The sequence below is a fragment of the Pipra filicauda genome, unplaced genomic scaffold (assembly GCF_003945595.2).
Source record: "Pipra filicauda isolate LSUMZ 115617 unplaced genomic scaffold, ASM394559v2 scaffold595_size249610_pilon, whole genome shotgun sequence".
In the NCBI taxonomy this organism is placed as follows: Eukaryota; Metazoa; Chordata; class Aves; order Passeriformes; family Pipridae; genus Pipra; species Pipra filicauda.
Genome location: NW_024104748.1, coordinates 32625 through 43152, shown reverse-complemented (window position 1 = coordinate 43152; position 10528 = coordinate 32625).

The window sequence follows — 10528 nt, the reverse complement described above, 5'->3', positions numbered from 1 at the left end:
CTTGTCTTTCCCCTCGGAAAGAAAAGCCCCGAATTTGGAGACAAACCCTGTGCAGGAGGAGGGAGAGGAGCCACCCTGGAGGATCCCCAGCAGCCTCAGGAACAAAAAAAGAACGTGCCCAGCAGTGAAACCAGGGCTGGGCTGGGTGCCTGGGGCCTTTCCTGGCTTTTTAACTTGGATTGTTGCCAGGGAAGGCCTCCAGCAGCCAAGGTACTGCGTGGGCTTTTGTGCTGGGGTTTTGTGCTGGTTCCCTCCACCCCTCACCTGGAAAAGCAGTGTCCCTTCCAGGAGGGTGGTGCTGTGAGCAGGGAATGCTCCTGCCTGTGCCTTGGAGGGGTTCCTGCTCCTCCTGGGCCCCGCAGGAATGTCCTGCCCGTGGTGGGAGCTGGGGATGGGCAGCTCTGGGCAGTGAGTGCCCCTGGAGTGGGGGGCTCGGAGCTCAGCAGCCCCAAGCCAGGGCTAATCAGCCCTTCTGCAAGCTCAGGGCAGCCCTGGCACAGAGCTGCTCCTGGCAGGGGCTGGGCTCTTTAGCTCAGTTACTAATCCCAGGGTTGGGAAACGCTGTTTGTGTTATCCTGGGACTGAAACAAGCCTTTTCTCCCTCGCTTTGCAGGGAAGTGGCACAGAAGTAAACTCAGCTCATTGCTCATGTCAGAGGCCAGAGCAGTGAGTGGCACCCCGTGATCCATGCTGTCCTGGATCCTCTGTCCATGCTGGCCTGGATCCTCTGTCCATGCTGGCCTGGATCCTCTGTCCCTCATCTCCAGCGGGATGCACTTCAGAGGGAGCAGCACCAGAGGAAGATGAAATCATTTGGCAGAGATTTTGGACAAGTCCCTGGTGGAGCTGGAAGTGCAGCCCCTGCTGGAGTCGGAGATGCCCATCCTGGCCTGGCCCTGCCAGCTCTGGACTCGACCCTTTTTGCCCCACAGGCTTTGGGGACAGGGGGATTGCTCAGATGAGCCCTTTTCCCCCGGGCTGGCCCCGGAGTTCAAACATCCCTGGCATTTTCCTTGGGTGGCACCGACGTTCCAGGCCAAGAGCCAGCCCAGGAGCCAGCCCCCCTCTTCCTGGCACGGCTGGGGGTGCACAAGGAGCCCGTTGTGCTGCCAGGGAGGATGCTGAGGGAGGATGCTGGAGTGCTCCGTGCCCACGTGGGCGGGGTGGCAGCGCAGGGGGTGCGTGGTGGCAGCTGCTCCTCCTTCCACGGCCCAAAATCAAGGAACAAAGGACAAATTCATGGGGCTGGGAGTGGCTCCCCATGGGCTGAGCACACTTGGAGCATTGTGGAGCTGGGAGAGGCAGCGCTGGGCAGCCCCTCACCCCCCCAGTGGGTGACCACCCCTGTGTCCTGCACCTTTGCTCGCAGGACTCTGCCGGAGGCTCCCGGGATCCATTTCCATGGAGGGCTGTTTTTCAGCCAAGAAACCTGAGAAACCCCTGGCTCTCCTTCAGAGCAACCCCATGGAGAGCAGTCCAGCTCCCCTGCAACATGGAAGTTTACCATAATCCTGCCTTTTTCCCCCCTGCAGGTGTTTCACATATAAATCAAGTTTCTCGCTCCCATTTTGGGGGAGCGATGGTGGAGCTGAGTGAAAGGAAGCAGTGTTGGAGCTCTGCTGCCCTTTCCTACCCAGGTGGTTACAAATCACTGCATAAACTGCCTTCAGCTCCCTTCCACCTCCACTCACCCTCCCCGTGGTCAGAATGTGGATCCAACACTTTGAGAGCCGCAGACATCCAGCATCCTACTCCCATTTTTCATTTAGCTCTGGAAATAAGCAGTGTCAAGCTGCTGTGTCAGTTTGGCTTAAATTCACAGGAGAACTCATTTGATTTGGAGCCGTTTGCATTATTAAATATGACTGCACGAGAGCCCCTGGGGGAATAATCCTTTATGATAAATGATGTTTGAAATGAGGGAGACCCGATCCCGGCCGGCTCAGGCTCCAGTCACAGCTAATCTGCAGCAACAAGGAAAGGCACAGCAGAGCAAAGGGCAGGGGCTGAATGTGGACAAACCAGCAGCTCAACCTGCAGCACCATCAGTGTGACAGCAAAGGCACAACATCTTTCTGGATGGTTCTTTCTGGAGCATCTTGCTGTGACACATCCCTGGAAGTGCTCAAAAGCTCTGTGGATGTGGCACCTGGGGATGAGGGTTGGTGGTGGACCTGGCAGTGCTGGGGGAATGGTTGGACTTGGTGGTCTTGGAGCTCTTCTCCAACCTCAGTGGTCCTGTGATAAAGCCAACACTTCCCTACCTGAGGGTTTCTCTCCTGTAAATGCACCTCGGTCCACTCTCGGTATGGTTTAGTGCAGAAGCACCAGAAATCTGGCAAGAAACCTCAATGGCAAACAAAAGCCTCTTGTTTCCTGAAATGCCTTTGGAAATGTACGTGGGTTTCAGTGGAAACAAGGAAAGCATCCATTTTCTGCAGGACTCCAGCACTGGGAGACACTTATTTGTCCTGTCACCCTCTCACAGGCTCTGTTTGAGCCAAGGGTAACACACCTTTTGCTGGCCTTGGAGGGAAGTTTTCTCACCTGAATGTATTGATTTGGTTCTGACATGGAAACCCCTGGTGCACAGGGAGGATAAATGCACAGAAACAGGCACCTCAGGTTTATGAGAAACTGTGGTGAAAGTATAACCTTGGTATAGTTTGGGACTTCAGGGGTTAACTCAGTGCCCTCTCTCAGCTGAAAACTACCCCAAAGGAGGTTTTCTCCAAGAGACTCTCAATGTGCTGTTTGTTAGGAGTTGTTTAAAGGGTTTCCTGGTTGCCAGTGAAACCTCAGAGCTCTTCTGCCTCCCTCCCCAGGATTTCGGGAGCACTGAGCAACCCCAGACGGGCTCAGGCTAAAGGAGGAAGTGAGGAAACGTCTCTCCTGGCTGGTACTTGCTCTGTGTGCCCGAGCCAGGCTGCTATTTTGCTGTGTTAAAAATGGCTTTCTAACTGTGTCACAGCTGGGTGCACATTTCCCACCGGCTCCTGCAGGAACAGGGCCTGGATTTGCTGCCCTGCTGAGCTCAGGGTGTTGCCATCCATTCAACACTGAGATGCAGGGGCTGATTAGCAGCCAACAGGCAGCTTTTGGCCCTTTCCTTCTGAAACAATCAGTGTTTAGGGCTTGACTGAGAAGGATTTGGTGTGAGATAAGCTTCCCAGAGTGGGGCCAGGACTGAAGTAATAATTGAATAAGTGTGAGGTGGTGAATGAGACACGTAGGGATGAGTCAGAGCCAAAGCTGCCCTTGGGAAGGAGGGAAAAGGCTCCTTGGTGTCTCCTCTGCTGCCTGCCCCTGGTGGGACTGAGCTCCTTGAGCTGCTGGAAGGAGATTTTCTGGGGGGAAAGGCCAGGGAGGGAGTTCCCTGTGGGCTGTGCTGGTGTCCTGCAGCTCAGGGTGCTTGGCCACAGGGCTGAGCTCCTGTGTTGGGATTCTGCCTCTTCTCCCTCATCCTTGCTGAGGTTTAGGGTGCCAGGGCAGTGAGGGAGGGACAACATCCAGCATGTGGAGCTGGAGCCCAGGACCAACCTTGTTCCCACCCCTGGAAGAAAACACATCCCCGTGTGTTTTCCCCTGGCAGATGTGAATTTATTTGCTGCTGTCTGATGTGAGTTGTGCAGTCCTGACAGACTCGGGGCTGTGCTGTTGCCATCTCACTTCCCTTCTGTTGGATTTCCCACTTCCTTTAATTTTTTATCAGTTTGGTTGCTGCTCTCAGCAGAGGCAGCTCTGTGGGAAGGAGAAGAAATCAAATGTTTTATTTTTAGACGCTGCCAAAAGAGTTCAACCCAAGGCAAATACAATTACTTCAGGTTGTGCACAGGCTTCTGAGAAGCAAAGGAGGAATATTTTCCAAATGGGAAATGCCCTAAAACCCAATGCCACGAAACCACTGGGCAATCAGGGCATCATGAAGACATTTGAGGACCACATTTAACCCTAGTGGAAGGTGTCCCTGCCCATGGCAGGGGGTGGAATGAGATGATCTTGAAAGTCCCTTCCTAACCCAAAGTATTCTGTGATTCCAAGGGGTGGGAGGTGTTCCCAAACTATTCTGTGATTCCAAGGGGTGGGATGTGTTCCCAAACTATTTTGTGATTCCAAGGGGTGGGAGGTGTTCCCGTTGCCTGCTCTGGACACCCCACTGTTGCCTCACATCCCACCCAGCCCCTTGCTCCTGGCAAAGCCCCTCCAGCTCTGCCAGCCTGCCTCTGTCCTCTGGGATGTTTTCCTGCTGGAAGGGGCCTCCCAGATGCTATTCCTGGCCCAGTTTTAGGGCATCCACTGCCTGAAGCTTCCGCTGGGCTGTTTCTGGAGAGCTGGTGGCCGGGGCAGAGGAGCAGGGGTGGCAGGGAGGCTCCTCACTGGAAGCTTTCACTCTGTAATTAAGCTGAACAAGAGGCTGAGTTAAATCCCTGGTTCCCTCGCTCTGCCTGAGCAAACACAAAGAGCAGAAAAGGCCTGAGCCAGACAATTAAAACAAGCAATAAAATTGCACAGAGAGGTCCGTGCAATGATTTTTTTTTTCCTTGACACGCTCGCCCCCAACAAGTGCCACATGTCCTGTGTATAAATAGCAGCTGCCCAGACTTGCTTAATCATCCCATTGTTGCTTTATAATATTAATTAAACATTCCTCTGGGATTGTTTGCATCCTAATTAAGTGGGGAACTTACAAAAGGCAGCGAGGAAACCAAACAAGTGTGTGCTGGGGGTGCTAAACTGTGTGCGACTGGGGTTTCAAAAAAACCACCAAAACCGAAGTTAAAATCGCAGGACTGTGGTTTAAAGGCATTTTTAGTAGTCACCAGTGCTGGGGACTGTTTGATTAGTGGTTCTGGGGGGGTCAGGGAGGGGCAATGAGGGGGGTCTGGGGCACTGGAAGGGATGAGTGTCCCCCCCATCAGTGTGACAGGAGCGAAGCGTCCCTGGCAGGGACCCACCGGTATCAAAGGGCCAATTAATCCGCAGCTGCTCCGCTCCGAGGGGAGGGGATGGCGGGAGACAAGGACCTGCTGGAATCGGCAGCTGGGAGCCAGGGCCACGAGGAACCCTGGAAATCCCACTGGGCAAGGGAGGAGTCCTGAAAAAAAACCCCTCTGGACGAGCAGGGCTGAAGGGCCAGGAAAGGGTGTGAGGCTGAACCCACGCGTGGCAGGATTTTATGGAGCGGGATCCTGATGGCTCCTGAAACCTTCCCCAGGGGACACAACCCCACAGCCCCGGCCCCCTGTCTGGGCTCATCCTCCCCATCCCCTCCTTTCATGTAGCCGGGAAGACTTGAGCACATTGTTCCCGGCTCAGACTCCTGCACCCTGCAGGGATGTGCTGTGAATTACCTCCCAAATTATGTGAGTAATTAAAATCAATGAGAGGGTATCCTGTTAAATAACGTAATTAGATGAGCACAGCGAGCAGAGATGAGTGCAATAGCGTTTTTGTTCTCCTGCCTGGAGACAGCTTTTAACTCTTTCCCTCTTGTCTCTTCCCTGGGAAGGGCAGGGAGGGCTCCTCGGGGTCGTGCCCCTCTGTGCCCTCCTCTCCTCCCAGCGCTGAGGTTTTTCCAGGAAAAAACCTCTCCCTGCTTCCTCCAGTGCTTCCTTCAGACCAGGATTTTTTTCCCCTCCCTCCAATCTCCAGCCCTGTGTTATGTTGCAACCTCAGGGCTACAAACATCTGAAGCTCTGAGAAAACAGAGCTGCCTTTAAATCCACTCCGGGGCAGAGGCAAACACGTCTCGTGCAGCAACTCCTGCAGCCGAGCTGGAAACGGAGGCCCCACGGAGTGGAAATGGGAATTATCTTGATGTGCATAATGAATTGTCTGAGCCTTCCACCCCCAGGTCCCTGTCCCGGGGGCAGAGTCCCAGCCTGGGCGTTTTTCCATCGCCCAAACCGGGACATGGGGCTGGGAGGGATGAGCAGCAGCACAGAGCTCAGGCTGGAGCAGCCAAACTCCAGCTCTCCATGAACACGTGTGCGTGTTTACTGAGGCACAAAGGTTTGATGTGTTGCCTTAATTCCAGAGGAAACTAAATGGCTGAGGAACCCAAGTGCTAAGAGTCATTTTTGTTCCATTCCTGCTGGTTCCCCGGGCAGGGAGAAGCCTCCAGTTCCATTAAGATCTTGGTGGATATCTCGATCCTTGAGCATGGAGTGCTGTCAGCTCTGAGGGGGCTCTGGTAAGGGTAAAGGCATCTGGCCAGATGGCTCTCATTGCAGGGCTGGAATCTAAATAATTAATTTATGGTATCGTGTTCAGGACTTTGCTGTCTCCCAAAGGAAGCCCTGAAAAGTCCTTAACTTGGTGCTTATTTTTTCCAGCTGCGACGCACAGAGAGATGTTGAGTCTCTGCATCCTGCTGGATTTTAAGCTTGGCCGTGATTTTTCCGAGGTGGTGAATTGTTGCAGAGATGTGCCACATCTAATTACACTTGTCACATGAAATCATATTATGGCAAAGGACCTGAGCCCCTGCTGGGAACGTAATCCCCTCGGGTAGGGATCCGGGGAAACCTACCTTTGACGTGCTGCAGGAGTGACAGGTTGTTCTAGAAGGGATTTAAACACACACACACAAAAAGGCAGGAGCACACCCTCACGGAGCCTGGAGCTCCTCCCGGGTGGGATGGCTCTGGTGGGATGCTGGAGCCATCACTGCCATGCTGTCACCCTGCTGTGCTGCCCCCGGGGTTGGGCTCCTGGAGGAGATCCAGTGCTGGCACGCAGCAGGCAGGGCTGCACCCCTGTTCCTAAGCAGAGGAAGAGGAGGGAGGAGGAGGAATTGCCCTCTGGGCGTCGGAAAGAAACCACAGGGTTCGCTGTTTTATGGGCAGGGTGTCTTATCCTGTCCATCTCTGAGTGATTTAGAGGTGCCATAAAACCTCTGTGGAAGGAGGACTTTTGCTCCACTTTCCTGGCAGTGCATCTTATCTCCAGTGGATTTCCCAATGCTCTGCTTGTTGCTGCAAATAGAATGTTTCTCTTGGGAATAAATACGAATTCCTCTTAGGAATATATATGTTATTTACCTCAAAAAGGCAAATAACACATGAATCCTGTGAAAAGCTCAGATCCTCTTGCTGGCAGCATCAGCCAGCAACACGTTTGAAAACCCAGGCAAGCAGTTAAACAGAAAGTCCCCTTCTTGAATGATTTCAAATCCAGAGGATCTGGTCTCTCCTTTTTTTTTCCCCCAAGCAGAGCTCAATTCAGGGCACAGGAAACTCAGCACAAAGCCTGCCCTGAATGGTTTCCACACCATTAGCATGAGCGCATGCAGATCAGGCAGCTGCAGCATCAACGCCTGGCTGGCTGCCTTTGGGTGCAAACTCCCAGGAATTGGGCTGGAACAGAAAGAACAGAGGAGGAGGAGGAGGGAGGAAGTCTGAGCAGGTAGTTCTGGAGAGCTGCAGCTGAGTGATCCCAGGATGGGGCTGAACAGGAGCAGACTGAGCAACACGCTCAGAACTGGGCCGGGATCCTCGGGATCTGCGAGGACGGGGGTGGCTCCTGGGATCCTGCTCCTGGCCCCACAGGGGAGAGGGAGAGACCAGCCCCCCCCCAAGTCCCCAGGACACTTTTCCTGCTGCTTTGGCCATCTGCACTGTCTGGGAGCAGAGTCACTGGACACGTGGGTGTGCTTGGAGAGTTTGTTCCTTGTGTTCCACCACTGCCTGTCACAGCCTCTGCCACTGGGACCCCACTTCGTGCTGCCCTTTGGAGGGAACTGGTGCTGCAATGCCCTCGGTCTGGGCCAGAGTTGAACAATACTCTGCCACATTCCTGCTCTCTGCACACACCCAGCCCGTCCTCTGAGGGGACTCTTTCAGCCCCAGAAGACACAGACAATACAGAGAATAAAGAGAGCACAGAAAATACAATGTGGGGGCCTGGAGTGACCCTCCAGTTATCCCAAGCAGGCAAAGGGAGGTTGCTGGTTGCTCTCAGCACACACATTTAAGAATAAATCAACTGCTTCATCAGGCAACTGCTCATGTCAGTCCCAGAATCTGCTCCTCTGCCCGTGGAGCCTTTGGAGGTGACAGTGCCCTGTCCCTGCCAGCCCTGGCCAGGCTTGTGGCTGTGGAGGCAGAGCAAAGGGACTAATTAACCCTGACAGGACGTCACGTTCGTTATCTCCGGGCCTGAAATGTCACATCTCCAACTCCAGCCCAATGCTGGGAATGCTTCAGAGCCCTCTGGGAAGGTCCAGCGTGGATTGCTGGGCTGTTAATGAGGGAAAGGATCTGCCCCCTCGTTGCCTGGGCAGTGGGAGCCCCACGGGCAGCGTGGAGGTGCTGGAGCAGCACAGGATCCATGTGGGAAAGCTGGGTGAGGCAGCTCTGTGCCACCAGCTCTCTGTGCCAGGGATGCTGCTCTGCCTGCCCGGGGACCCCACGTGAGGAGGAGCAGGGGCAGCACAAAACCACTCCACCAAGGCTGGGGCCATATCCAGCCCCTTCCCCCAGGTGCTAAGGATGGAGTGACCGTGAGCTGGGACCCCACAGCCTCCCCTCCAGATCCTGGAGCTCGTGTCCTTTCAGCTCCAGTGGGATTTAACATTTACAGCATGTTGGAAAGTGCTTTCTGAATTAACCTCCAGCCTGCCCAAGGTGAGGACTGACACGGGATCGGGCGTTTCTTCTTTCTGGGATATTGATTTTCCCCCCTTTCACTTTCCTGTTCAGCCAAAGACAGGAAATCTGAGCCAGCTCAGAGGCTTTGCTCCGTACTGTTATTGCAGGAAATGCTCCCAAAATGAGGAGGGGTCGCTGGTCCTGGCCAGGAATGACCTCTCCAGCTGCAGAAGGGCCAGTGAGGAGGTTGGGGACATCAGCCCTGTCCAGCCATGCAGAGCTGAGCCGGGGGGGTGACGGGGCTCCCCCAAAAGCTGCCACAGCTCAGCCTCGCTGAGGCAAATTGTTGCAGTCAACTCATTTTTATTTATGCTCCAACACCAGCACAGGAGACTGCCTGCCAGCTGGAAGGGGTACCATTCCCTGATTAGCAATGCCACGTGGATACAAATGAACTTGAACAAAAGGGAAGAGAAATAAAACACAGCCTCCTCTGCGGGGACGTGCAGCCCGTGCTGCACAAACGCTGCTCAAAGAAGTGGAAGAGCTTCTGCTGCTGTTTAAGAACACCAGGAAGGTGATGGGGAATGTGCTGGAGGGAATAAACCAGTGCTGGACTTCAATTAAAATGGATCTCAGTTCAGCCAGGATGTGGTTGTTGGTTTCTTTCCTGCTGGATTCAGTAGGAGGGGAATTGAGGGGATGTTGTTGTGTTGGCTGATCCATGGTCAGAAAGCCTTTTGGGTCAGCTGGGCACATCAGCACGGATGAGCAACGGGGCCAGAGCTGAGCATCATTTGGGGACAGGAGCACTGGGAGGCCTCAGCAGCAGTGCAGGTTTGCAGGGCACAGGAGACCCCCAGTTTCAGCAGGTAAATCCCGGAATCCCACAGTGGTTTGGGTGGGAACAGACCTTAAAAATCATCTCAACCCACCCTCTGCCATGGGCAGGGACACCTTCCACTAGCCCAGGTTGCTCCAAGCCCTGCCCAGCCTGTCCTTGGACACTTCCAGGGATGGGGCAGCCACAGCTCCTCTGGGCAACCTGTGCCAGGGCCTCCCCACCCTCCCAGGGAAGGATTTCATCCCAAAATCCAATCTAAACATACTCTCTGTCAGTTTAAAGCCATTCCCTTCTATCCTGTCACTACATAACCAGCACAAACACCCCGTGCCAGTGGCAAAGGAAAACCCTCCACGGGGCAGCGAGCCCGTGCTGCCCTTCCCTCCTGCCCAGCCTGAGAAGCCCCATCTCGCTGTCAGAAGAGTAACCTGTGAAATGGGTTTGAAAATAAAGGCTTTTTAATTGCAGGCCCATTTGTGAGCCTTCTGGAAGCCATCTGGCTGGGAGAGCAGGGTGTCAGCCTGGGCACTGGGCAGGGAAAGCCCAGGGAGGCCGAGCAGGGAGCAGCTCCTGGAAAAGCCCTCGATTAACATTAAGAGCTAAATCCTCTCTGGACATTAAGCCACACGGGCCTGATCCAGCTCCTCTCCATTCCAGTGGTGCCAGAGCAGTGCTGGGTGCTGTGGGCTTTGGGTGTGCTGCTCATCCAGCCCCTGGATGAGATTGGACAGAGATTTCTAAGAATGCCAGAGCTGCATTCCCTGGGACAAGTTCACAGGGAACCTGTTCCTGTAATTATTGTCCCGTGTTTAGGATTAACCACTTCTATCACTGATGCACAACACAGCCAGGGCCTCGTTAGAGACTGTCATTGTGCTAATTAGGCAGGTTTCAGACTTAATAACAAGGAACTATTTCATGGCAGTTTCATGAAAAAGAAGTAAAAAAAAAAAAAAAGAGGAGTAAAAGCCATTATAATTTCAGGAAAAGTCCCTGGAGAAGTGAAATGGTAATTCACAAATCCAGCTCTGATCTATTAGCTCTGGAGAGTAAATTAGGAAGGATGTCTGGCTTGGATGTTATTATCTATTAT